Raw genomic sequence first — 12,023 nt, forward strand, 5'->3', positions numbered from 1 at the left:
CCCATAGACATCCTAGATACAGATGCATTGAAGGCTGTCTGCGCACGTGCGGACGAATGTCCGGGGTTCAAAAACGACAGGTGCTCCTGTTTGTTCATCGCGCACATCCCCATTTTCCCGCTTTCGGACACTGTTCTTCTAACAAAGGGGATGCTCTGCCATGAATCGAAGCCAGAACGCTGCACTCGTGCAGTTTCGGGCGCGAGTCCTTATTGAAGCAGCAGCGCACTTTCTTTTTCTGCTGTTACAGATATTCTTCTTCTGCTTCAACATGCTCAAGTACATTGATACCGAAGAGTTCTCGGTCGTCAGCCTGTAAGTTTCCGCCTTTAGATTGCGTGTTCTGCTGTTCTCAAGTAAAACCGCAGTCCTTCATAATTGAGCATGCGCTATCCTGCGCAGGAAACCGAACAAGAGTATGGACATGGATACTTCGGAAATGAATGGGTCCTCTTTAGGTCTGTAAACAAAGTTTATTTCTTTGAGTTTGCACCTGCATTATCGCTTTCATGACATGGCTGCAGCAAATGCATTCCCTCCTAACATCGCTTCTCTTATTTCCTGAGAACAGAATCACTGCCAATGCTAAATAAAACTCAGTATCCAGCTAAATTTCGTCATATGCGAGTGACCAATCGAAACCGCGATAACATGCTCATCGGTATGCACGACCAAAAATACATGGTTGTGAGTGATGTCTTTTCTCCCTACTTATAGCCGAAACCAATGGAGAAGATGCCAAAGAGATGCAAACCAAAAGCAGTCCCAGATGTAGCAGCTCCTTGAGTATTGTTGGTCCCGACGGACAAAAGTGTGTTCCCCCCAGTGTCTCCTCGGATGAGGCGTTTCCACAATCTAGGCAAGTGAACAGGCTCAATTTCTTGCCACCTTCGAATTTCTTGTGTCCTTTAGAACGCAGTAAACCTTTTAAAGGCCTTCTTGCTTGCTATAAATTTTATAAGGGACCTTTAGAATAGGGTGACACTAGGGTAGGGCCAGTGCGCAGGCAGAGGACAATAACCGGAGGGAGGAGCGTTATTGTCCCGCGCCAGCGCCCAGGCCACCCATTGATCTAAGATCCTAACCGATAGCGGCGCCCTGTTCTAACGGTCTATATTCTGTCTGGTGGCGACAAATAGCTTTACGGCTGCTTGTTACCGCGTCAGCGCAATAAGCCTTGCCTTTTTTTTGTTCTGCCATTCAGGACAACAGGTAGCGTACATTACCCCCACGATCACTTCAAAGCGCATACGAATATCGCACAATATCAGGTTTACCGAAATAACACTCAGAGCGCGGCATAGCAGCGTAGGGGATCAAGCAGTGCTTACTAGGCTCTTAGAAACCGCTCACTATATTCAGTTTCATGCCAAACCTAACACGCCTGTTCGGGCAGGCTAAGTCCGCGCCAAAAAGTAGTTCTCCCTACAACCAAACTGGCAACACTTTGCCCCAAGTCTACTGGGCCGCCTCATAATCAGCGTGCATGACTGCCTCCCAGTGGAGGGTATAGCCGTGTAAAATGTTCCTCTAACTCCTGTGGCAACAAACACCGTTTCTCTTCCTTCAGGTCCCCTATTCCGCATCTTCAACTGAGTCGGGAACTGTCCCCGAAAAAAATCGGCGGCGCAACAATGCCAGACGTTCCAGATCGCCCGCCCTCTGGCGAAATTTCCTCGGAACCCAAGAGTCCCCTTTCCCTAGCAAAGACTCAACGCCGTTCGTCGGGCAGCTCTACTCTCAGTAGCGGAAGGCAAGCCATTTCCTACACGTTTTCCCTGGTTCGAGAAGACCGTTTGCAGAGAGCAATTCGCTCTGTCCATGACAGGTGGCGCCACTAGGACAGCCGCCATTCCTGGCCTTCGTTGTTGCTTGCATGGAGAAAATTCATTCAATTCCCATCTGCTCCCAAATTATTGCTAATGTAAACAGCGACATATTCGCTGAAGTTTCACTCTGTGCGTCTCTGTGCTTGACTTTAATGCATGATACCGCCATGCTCCTCTTTTTCTCGCTCCAGTAGTTGGCATATCGTGGACGAAGCTGGGTCCGAGAACTCTGGACACGAGCTAAGCCCGAAGAAAAGGAAAATCTGGTAAAAAGCCAATTCGCATGCCACCCTCTGCATTGTACGCGATGGTCCCTTTCCCGTGTTGCGCTTTGTACCGTTTTGCTTTGTTCAGTGACCGGCGCCTCCTTCCCAACGTCTCTATTCGTTCTTTTACGTACCTTAAGTTTCCCTTCAATTCATGTGTCATTTGGACAGCATGAAGCGCTACCCATACGCCATGAATTCCGCTCTTGGAAGCTTCGATGCGTCGCCCTCCGTTGAATCCATGGGCAGTTTTCTCATATGCCTTCTCTGGGAGAAACTGCCCTTCCATAGTCTCCTGCTAAGACACCTTTAGCCTATGCAGTGTACTGTGTTGTTACCGTCGTATCCTGGCAGTCAGCGCGCACGCGCTGACTGGCAGGATGCGGCAGGCGTGTGCGCAGCTACCGGGTACCTGGCGCAATCTATCGTTTTCAGAGCGATCAGCGCATGCGCACTGGTGGCGCTCGTGCTCCCGGTGACACGAAATGGAGAAAGCGAACTAGAAAATTGACAAGCAAATATCTGGACAGCAGTAAGGGGGCAAATCAGCAATTATCGGTTAAGAAAAAGGTTAAAGGAACAGAGAGCTTTGTGGAAAACAGGGATGCTGACGAAATCGGCACTGGAAACATACCGGACCTTTAAACAGGAAATTGTCAAAGAAAATATCTATGATAATTGTAGGGGAAGTTCTTTGTTGTTTGAGGCCAGGACTGGAGTTTTGCGGACTAAGACGTATAGAGTCAGGTACCAGGAGATAGACACTTTGTGCATTGCGTGCGGAGAGGAGGAGGAAACAGCTGAACACTTGATACTTTTCTGTAAAGGGCTTCACCCTACAGTGGAAGGCAGCGGGGCTGACTTACCCAAGGCATTGGGGTTTAGGGATAGTGAAGGGAAAGTGGATTTTAAGAGGTTAGAAGTAACCAAGCGAAGGTTATCTGATTGGTGGCTAAAAGCAAGACAGGAGTAAAATTTCACAAGACATGGCTAGGTGGCTTGAGCTACCGCCCGATGTAAAGGGTTCAGCCGTATCCATCCATCCATTCACGGTAGCACGGTACGTGGTCTGCGAAAGGTGTTCCAGCGGCGTAGTTTTTCCTCGCATGCGTCTGCAATACGCGCCGAAAACTCGCTGCTGCTCACTGCACTTTACCGTTCCATAGCGGCGACACGGACGAGTCTACCAGCACCACGGACGGGACGATGCCGAGGACGAAGCTTGGGCAGCGTCGTCGCGAGCGGCTGAGAGAAGTTCGTCGCTTAGTGAGCAGCGCCTACCAGTGCGTCATGGCTGACAAGATCAACGAAGCGAGCCGCGGTAGCTACTGGGCGAGCAGCTTGTTCTCGGTGGCCAGCTCGCTTCTGTGGCAAGGCGGCGCATCTGGTCCTAGCAACTGAAGGGATTTTTACGCACTCTTCACTCTGCATGCAGAAAAATGATCGTCTTTTTACGGTGTTTCGCCGGACGGGGCTCGCGTCTTTTATACTCTGCGTTTTAAACTATTCTAACCTGTCTCGTGCTTTGAGCTACGTTGGCTTTTCTAATAAATTTCCAGTTTTTTACATCAGGCAATGTACGCTTCGAGTCTTTCTCGGTGTGGAGCTGAAGAGGCCGAAGAAAGGCCCGTCTATTTCAAAAACACTTTGAAGTGTCTCATTCAACTTTTTCTTTGAAATGATAAGTGTGTTTCGGTCATGAACATGAATGTGCTGCAAAGAAACACCCGGATGTGAGCAAATGGAGCACTCTCGAAAGGGTATTCATATGCTCGTAAAAAAATAGGGGGGAATGAGGAATGAGGGAACCAATTTGATATCCAAGATATCGCTTGCTTTGTTCGCATCGCAGGACCCTTTTAAAACACACTTACGGAAGCCACCGGTTAGGGCAGGCGAGGTCTTGTTCTCATCGCTGTTCATAATATCGTGACAAAAATTCATGGACATCAACGGACTTGCATGTTTCACCCTGCTTATTGCCTACACAGCTTTTCCATATTCATAAGACAAATGCGTGAAGAACGTTTGGTACCTAGAAAAACTGTCCATACTTCCAGCTGCACATGTTAACGTAGAGCCATGACTGTACTGCCATGCATTTTTTTTTTCAGTCGTGTGCAACAATAAATTGCTCATACTTGCTTAGTGGCCGCTGTGAGTTGGTTCCTCGGGGCACACTGAAGTGGTAGTGGCGGTTAATTTCATGTGCGGCAGTGGCATCAAAGGAGAGTTCAATACAGGCTACCCCTATGCACGACAATCCGGTCTTTTGCATCCCGGCACGCTCACGTGAAGATACAGGGAACGAACGAGGCGACGGTGTAGAGAAAAGACTCGCTACACGCACACACAGTCATGTGAGCGCGGCGGAACGGCAGCTGCCAACATTCGTGTGCTGCTTTTTTTTCTATATTGCATGAATATACACATCAATAAAATATCCGTTGCCATGCCTCTTGGCAGACAACCGTGTCTAATGGACTTTCATTACAACAAGTTGGTCCATCAGACTCAATACATCATCCGCATTGTCCTGCTGCTTCAGGACTTATCTTAATTTATACATATGTTCCACAAAATAATCACATACCGATCGTGCTTCCAAGTCACAATGTCTAAAAGCCATTCTACTCCTCCAAATGCTGTGAAGGCCCAATAACATAATCTGGTCATACTGTGCAACATCGCTTTCAGTGGTCAGGCACCGAATTCCGCGCGGTGTCATTCGTGTGCTGCCCAGACAATGAATGGACAGTTGTCGCTCCTGCACGTATTCCCGGCATGAATGAGACGTCCAGTGCAGCACGGCTGTTGTAAAGGTCGATGTTGTCCCGTCTCTTGTAACATGGGCAAGCGCGCGTGAAGGAGCGGGCTTTAAGCCTAGAGTTGCGGAAAGGCAGGCGTGTCACAACCGCCACGTTGGCCCGAAGCAAGGTAGGCCTCGCGCGGTCTGGCGGCGCAGCCGAAGCAAAAAGCGTTCCGTGTGAAAAGGGAAAAGGGAACGCCTGTCTGAGAGGTGTAGTTTATCGGATTTGGAGTTAGCCGCGATGACACGAAAAAAATCGAAGCCATTGGCTGGAGGGACTCCAATGAGTTTACCATGTTTTATGACGTTTCATGACGTTGCAATTAAGGCAGAAAGCTGGAGAAGTTTGTGCTTAAGTAGTGAAGGCATAGTACTAAAGCGTTAGCCGCGGTGGCTCAGAGGTTATGGTGTTCGGCTGCTGACCCAAAAGACGCAGGTTCGATCCTGGCCGCTGCAGTCTCATTTCGAGTAAGCCAAAATACAGTGCGATGTCAGTGCACGTTAAATAGCCCCAGGTGGTCGCAACTATCCGGAGCCCTCCACTACGGCGTCCCTCATAGCCTGAGTCTCTTCGGGACGTTAGACCCCATGAATAAACAAACAAGTACTGTAGCGCTAAACCACAGTGACGAAGAAAAAGCAGACAACAGTAGAGATTTGTTCAATTTATTCCAATAAATCATGTATTTATGCAGGCAATTAACACGTCCCTAAAATGTATCATCTGCTCAAACCCATGCGCGATGGCACCTTGAGATTCAGGAAGTTTATTTTTTTGGATCGGCCTCTAGGGGGCTGGTTAGGAAAATAAACATGCGGCTTTCTGGCTTTTTCACGCACGACCGCCTTTCCACGTAGATAAGAAGGGCTTCCAGTGGAAGCATTACTGGTGATAAACACATGCCTACAAGGTATCATCTTTAGTACGAAGCCGCATGCGCGACAGCTGAAACCTTTTTTATGCCTGCAAAAAAAAAATGCCAGCCAGCGAGAAAAAAAAGAACGGGCAGATAGATATTTAGTGCCGCTGTGGTTAATAAGCGTTGTGTACATGATGATGACTAAATCAGAAACATGTACAGATTACGTCTTCGCATCGATAGAAATGGATTCAGAGCTGATGCTGTATTGGTAATGTCCTCGTTCATTTGTACTTGTGGTTCACATGCTTGATGTTAAGCTGCAGAGAAGAAAAGGGGCTAAAGTGCCCAGTCATATGGGCGAATAAAAAATTTCATAAGCACGATCATTCTTAACGCGTTTTACACTAAGGATGCTGCACGACTGAAGTCAGCCCCAAACGTCACCGTGGCGAATGAAGCTAGCACGACATCGAATCAATGTTCTCGCGATACGTAGCGCGCGCACAATGTCGCCGCACTGCATGTCTACTTCGGCAGGCTTCAGCGGGGTGATGATTTGCTGTCCCGTCTTGTGTGTGTGTGTGGTTTTCGAATTTCTGGTGCACTTTATTCGGCATCCTCGAGGTTGGGTGTCGAAGGTGACACACTGTCCGACGGGGAGGGACAGCGTGGTGCCAGTGCCGCTTTCTCGTGCCATTTATCTCCGCCTGAGGGGAAAGAGAGACAACAAATAGATATAGATCTACATACGCAATTTCTGCGCAAAGCAATGCTTACTCTGCAAAGCTGTGCCTGATATACCGGCAGGCAAATTGAAAAATAGCACTGCCAGCGCTGGTTCCGTCCTGCTGCGAGGCACAAGCGGCGGCAACCACGTGCTGATATAGAATGAGTGCAAATGTTCCCTGTCTGTTATAGTCGGGTACAAGTCAAGAATGAAGCAGCACATGCCTCTCAAAGAAGCCCCTACAGCCAATGGCGTTGACCGATCCTCCCCTCTTCCTTGACCCATCCTGTTGGACCTGCTAGTGTGACATCGCAGGGGTGGACAGAAGAATAGGAGATAACCACGGCTTAATCAAATCGAATCGAATCGACGCCATTGGCTGGAGGGCCTCCTTTGAGGGCATCTTCCTTTCTGTTCTTGAGATGTGTCCGACTTTTGTATGTTTATCGAGCCAGTGCTTTGCAGAACAGGCGTATTCCTATGCAGCGCAACGTCGCAAACATCGGGGGTGGTACTGGCGAAGGCAAATGCATTGGAAAGCAGAAGGGCAGATGGCTGCCCCCGTGGGTCATTTAACGAAACGTGCACTGGTCGCGGGTTGGAATCCCACCGGTGGCACGGTTGTCTTTCATTGTACTCTCTGTGAAATTACCTTCTATCTAAATGATTAAAAAACGAACTACCTTAGTCAACAGTATGCCCTGCGCACGTTTTCAAATTTACCCTCCTGGGAGTAGCCATATTGCCATTGGGCTGTGGCGGCAGCGATTCAATTGGCATATTTTATACAGGCAAGCAAAGCAAAAACAAAAAACAAACTGAACGTTACCCTATGCTGCCCATAGTTTCAGTGGCCGTTGAGTTTTATGCATATCTTGTGAAGCCCCTAAACTAAATACACAGACCAAACGGTCACTGCCTGGCATCCATGCTGTCTGTCTTTAAACGCGCATGCTCGTACAAATGTATTCGGAGTGGTTGAAGAGCTGTTCCGCTCTGCCTGACCACTGCAATGAGCATGCCAAAAGACGTTTGCAGTAAACGCTCCCAGGGCACTGGCATCCTGTTCATGGCACTGCCGTGAGAACCTCGCGCAATTACGGTGGAAATTATAGCAGAACTATTTTCCGACAGCCCAGAGCGGAGGCGTTTCGACAATTAACTGCTATTTGAGACTATGCAATGTAAGCTACGAGCGCGCCGCTAGCTCACAGGCCTGTGTCTTTGGCTCGTGCGTGACTGCAAACAGCGCGCTTGTGGAGGCCGGCGTCTAGGGCTCGTAGCATTCACCGCACAGCTACAGAAAGCTGCCCCCGAGCATAAACGCCATCGCATGTTGAGACATGATTGTCGGTTCGGGGAAAAAACCGACATGGTGACTTTTTTTTTCAGCACGACACGCCAGTGCCCGTTCGATGCATGGCAGGTGCCGACCGTATACTAAAAGATCTAAAGCTGCCGCCCAAAAGAAGAACATAGGGAAACGCACGATGATAGCGCTGGCGATGATGCTGGATCACGTGTGACGAAATGCTGCGCCACCAGTGAAGACGGAGACATCAACATCACCGTCGATCTTTTGTCTACCAGTTTCGGTTTGAAGAGGGGTGCGGAGGAAAAATAATTGTATCTTTAGAACACACAACGAATTATTTACATTCATTTCACCGTGCAGCTGGTGCATACTCTGGCTGTCCTTCAATCTCACTATGACAACATGCACTGAAAAAATTAATTGTTAAGAAGTTAATTACATAATCTTGCTAATTATCTGCAGTGTACAAACATCTGTGTTTCAATAGCACCTGCATCATCCAAAGGAGGCTGGAACGGCACATGATTAGTCATGTCTCAACAGAGGCACAGCGAATCAGAGAGGGCATCACAGTGAATGGGGAAGGGGGCTTTTCTGCAACAGCATAGCGATTATTTCACAGGAAATGCATTGAACACTGAATTCCTGCGGCCGCCTTGTCGGAGCGCTTGTGTCGATTTGTAGTAGTCTTCTCTTCGTTTTCGTCTTTTTTGCGCTCGTTAATAACAAAAAAACTGAAGTGCCTGTGCGACCGTAGTATCAGGCGGCAAACACAGTTATTTTTATCGTGACGTGAACAGCGCAGTCTGAGACACACACGCATAACATTAGTTTGGGCAGATGAAAAAGAAACAAAAATAATGTTGCCCAGCCTGCACCATCTAAGGCACAACGGCCTAGTGAGACGTATACAATCAGAACAAAAACAGCGCTGACTCAGTATCAAATCGTCCTCATCCTTCAACCAACTGTGTGTGTGTCTCAGGTTGCACTGTTCACTTATTGATGCATAGTAACCAACAAGTCAGCCAAAACGTCCTAACCCACTTCGATTTAGTTTTCACGTTTTTAAGGCATCAGTCAGCCCGCATTTCATTGGTGTTATGGTGTCCTTAAAAGTTTCACACGGCTTTTCCATTGCCGAAACGGTCTCAACAAACAGTACACCCACTGGAACAGGCACTTACCTTCTACCGGCGGCTCTTGCTCGAAAGCGGCGTCGGGGATGAACTGTTCGTCCTCAGCGTCTGCAAGTAAATTGCGGGGGAAAAACGTGTCTAAAATACACGCCATCTTTGCCTGGTGTGTCAGAATGCCTTAAAGAGGTAGAGACACCAAAATTTTCGTACCGTATTTTTGCTTTCGAATGATGCGCAAGGAATCAGTAAACACGAAACACCGCGTGAAATTCGCCAAGGCTCGGTGCCTAATTCGCAATCATGGAGGAAGGAAAACTCGGGAGAGGCCCTCGCTATCCGAGCTGCACGCCAGGAAGTGTGCCGGAAGTCAAGCGCTTCCGCAAGGACTTGTGGGAGTCTTTGCCCGCCAGCGCAGCCAATAGTAACGCTGGGGGACAAGCGACATCAGCTGCATTGACCACTGCGCATGCGCAAGCGTGCTGAGTCGGCGGCCAAGTAGAGGTGGCGCGGTATAACAGGAAGGCTGGCTCAGGATAGTGCTGGCGCAGTATAACGGGAAGGCATTCTTAAGAGCTACGTCTGTAAATGCTCACACGGGGAGCACTTTAAAAGAGCAGATTACTCCGCCGCTTACATTGAAAGCAACTGTGAGTAGCAGGCGCCGTCTATAGTACGCTATTTGGGCCAGAAAGCTGTCGTGACAAAATGACCGACTGTGCACATTCCTGAAGGCGACCTGCAAGTAACTGATTTCCAACTGGGCAAGATTACAATAACGAGAAGAAAGTGACAGCAGCTAGGGGCCTGTCAGCTGCCACTGTTACAGTTCTGCCATGACCGGCCATCGTAATAGCGGAGCTTTTAATAAAACAGTCGTAAACCATCTCCCGGCCATTCACAAGTAATCGAGGTCAGAAATCGCTCCTGAACCTCCTTTTTTAAATCCGAAAATTAGCCTGACAGGGACGAGCTGAGATACTTCGAGGACGACGGGATAATTGCCTATTGACTAATGCAGACTGCTTTAGTATGCGGCACTTGAAATCTCGAACTGGTGTGCCAGCATTTCTACGCTATAGGCACTCGCATTATAAAACCTTCCCCAGCGCGCCCAAAGCTCCCAGATAATCCCACCCTGGCTTTGTGAATGAACAAGGCTTTCCAGAAGACGCAGTGAGTTTCACTCACGCTATCAACCCGCTATAGTTTGTTTCTGTTGCGAGGAGATTTTCACAATAATGATGTGATTAGAAGCCCCAGCGGCAACCACCGTAATCGCAGAAAGGAAAGAGATGAAGCGTTATCGCGTATCTTTAAAAGCTTTTGGACATTCCTAAGATGGTTGCTCAGCTTGCCACTGCTTAGAGGAATTTCTTTTTGAAGGACTGCACAAGCTCTCCATAATGACTGGAAGGGAATCTAGGAAGAGAAACTGGCAGATGTAAACAGCATATCTTATACAGAGTGGACACAAAATCTCGAGCATGTTCCTCACCTGCAGAAATTCGAGCTAGAGAGACAGATGTGATGCCCCATTAAACGAGTACAGAGTAGAGACACCGTATTTCGGTTTGTTTTCTTCTTTCTGGTGATGTGTAAGAAGTCAGTATGCAAGGATCACCACGCGGTATTCGCTTAATGTCGCCCAATAATTAAAAACTTAGTTTCTTCTCTCCCTGTTTCAGTTTCATTTTAAAAAGCCAAGTGATGGCTATGACGTCGAGGTAAGTATATGTACGTCACCCAAGGCATGATTGAAAGAGAAATATAATCCCTGCTTCTTCGCTCACTGCGATTACCGCCCTTGAGGCAGGCTGCAGGCCTTAGCGTTGTAGTCAATTAAAACGATGGAGCAGGGAATGTATCGCAGTTTTTTTTTTTTCTATCCACACGTTTTCCTCACATTTTTCATCTCCCTTTGGGGCCTCCCGCGAGTTAAAACATACGGAAAGTGGTCTATTCATATAGCTTGAAAGAAAAGAAAAAAAGTCATCGCTGTGATGGTTCGCATTCGTCGTAGAGTGCTTCGATACGTACCGATGATTGTTGTTACGTTCTCGCATGGATCCGGAGTTGGTGTTACGTCCTCGCATTGCTCCGGAGTTAAATCGTAACATGCCGGCGGGTAGCACTCGGCCGCGCCTGCAAAATAGGCGCAAGAAGTGCTTCGAACGAGGGTGCAGTAATATGTGCCACTTCAGTTCTTGCTGATGGAACAGTTCAAGATGGCTGTTTTCGCAATTATCTGCACCCTATATACTGCCACGAATCTTTGCAGTGTTTGTTCATTCTTCAAATCAGCCGCCACGCCACTTTATCGCTGTGTTTGCGATGCAAGATGCGACTAGATTTATCTCGATTGATCGAAGCCAGGCAGAGCTGATTCTACGTTGTTCCGGAATGTTCTAGTAACTTTGAATGCTTTATCTCGAAAGTTCGCTATGAGCTTTAAATTGAGCACGGCTGACAGCGGCGGGCATTCTGTTCGTCGACCACCGAGCACGCTTGTTGCTATGCCCACTTCGAGGGATTCAGTCCATTGTGGGCGCAAGTAAGCCCAAATAAAGCCTTTCAGCTGACCGGACTGCAGTCACCACTTCGTGACAGTACAGTGTTTTGTTGTTGGAGTGATTTTAATGCGCAATACTTGGACGACACGCGAAAATCTGGCGTGCATGCTCTGAAATTCACTTCTGTCTTATAAGAAGCAATCCCACTTTGTAACAGTACATTTCGCTTTTATTTACATTGGTCGTGACGTCAGTAGTGAAGCAAACGACCAATCACATTAACAGCCAGTCGGGTCGAAGCGCCGCCGCTAGTCACCCAACTGCTTGCGCTGCATCCAGTCCGGCAGAGTCACACGAGTTATACCCCTGTCACACGGGACGTTGAATGTCATTCGCAGCGAATGACATTCACAACGAAAGTCACTGCCTGCTGGCGTTCCCGTTCTACACGGGTACACAAAACGGCATTTGCAAATGATGGTGATGTCCATCGGCTAACTGCTATGACAGCAGAACGTTACAAATCATGGTTTTCATACACATATTTTATGTTTATTGCTATTAT

At 48.1% G+C, this 12,023-nt stretch overlaps 1 long non-coding RNA gene across 1 annotated transcript; it reads right to left on the reverse strand.

Annotated features, from left to right (window-relative positions):
• Positions 1-6,348: 6,348 nt before the first annotated feature.
• On the reverse strand, positions 6,349-11,084 carry LOC144106786 (uncharacterized). The gene is made up of 3 exons (XR_013309115.1): positions 10,986-11,084; positions 8,997-9,056; positions 6,349-6,474 (listed from the first exon to the last, which is right to left on the reverse strand). It is a non-coding gene; the product is annotated as an uncharacterized LOC144106786 (long non-coding RNA).
• Positions 11,085-12,023: the final 939 nt, after the last annotated feature.

The sequence above is a fragment of the Amblyomma americanum genome, chromosome 10 (genome assembly GCF_052857255.1).
Source record: "Amblyomma americanum isolate KBUSLIRL-KWMA chromosome 10, ASM5285725v1, whole genome shotgun sequence".
Lineage (NCBI taxonomy): Eukaryota > Metazoa > Arthropoda > Arachnida > Ixodida > Ixodidae > Amblyomma > Amblyomma americanum.